This window comes from Lottia gigantea (assembly GCF_000327385.1).
Source record: "Lottia gigantea unplaced genomic scaffold LOTGIsca_2, whole genome shotgun sequence".
NCBI lineage: Eukaryota > Metazoa > Mollusca > Gastropoda > Lottiidae > Lottia > Lottia gigantea.
In genome coordinates this window covers 2,317,765-2,318,905 of record NW_008708400.1, presented here as the reverse complement: position 1 = coordinate 2,318,905, position 1,141 = coordinate 2,317,765, and positions in this window count along the sequence as shown.

Here is a 1,141-nt window from a genome sequence, read left to right as displayed (position 1 = left end):
AAAAAAAAATCCGGAACAGACGTGAAACTTTGGCCGCCATTTTGATTTTCCTGAAACTCTTCGATTTTTATTCAGCCAATTTGGCTGAACCGAATTTCAAAATTTTGGTGTCAAATGAAAGAACATAAAAATTAAGAGAGATCGCAGGAAGCCGATTTTTGAATTTCGATTTTCCTTTTTTGCAATTTGCGATTGATTTTTTCAATATTTGATGGCGTATATCTCGTGACCTTGACCTTTGATGACCTTGACCTTTATAGGGTCAAAGGTCATTGACCTTGGCTATCATTTGATACTTTGACCTTTGACCTCCGACATGTACTTCCGGTTTTATAGCTATCCGTAAAAAGCCAAATTCGCAACTTTGGACTGCTCTAGCACGTGACCTAATTAACCTAGAGGGTTAATTTTTTCGGTTTTCTAATGTGCTTCTCATGCACTTTACATAGATATAGAACAATTGCTTTTTTAAAGCAAAATAAAATTCGTGATTTTTTCAAATTTGAGTTTAGTTTTACCATATTTGTGTCTTTTTGATCTTCGTGTATGTATATCTTATGACCTTTTCTATGAAGAACCTTGATATTTGGAATACAACTAGACACTTTGAATATGAATTCACCTATGACAAAGAAATTGGGGTGGGCGTGGCACATCCGGGTTGAATTACTAATTGTTTACATTTTGCCGCTGGGGCATAACTCGCATAGGATGCGTTTGTTCAAAAAGGGACTTTGCACACAATTACCTCATCCTTTTAGCCAGTTTGTGTTAACAGCTCAGTTGTTTCAGCTTTATAGTTCCAAAAAAGGAACGGGTTTTAACATTTGGATATTTTCATTTTTCGATTTTGACCTTTATTGACATTTGTTGACCTATATCTTTTGACCTGAATAATGTAGAAGCTTGAAATTTAAAACACAACGTAACATTTGGAATATCAATTACCCTATGCAAAAAAATTAAGGTGGGCGTGGCACATCCGCGTAATATTACTCATTATTGATATTTTTGGCCAGGAGCATAGCTCGCAAAGTATACGTTTGTTCAAAATGGAACTTTGCATACAATTATCTCATGAATTGAGCCACTTTGTCTTAGAAGTTCGGTTGTTTCCGCTTCTTAGTTCAAAAAAAGAACA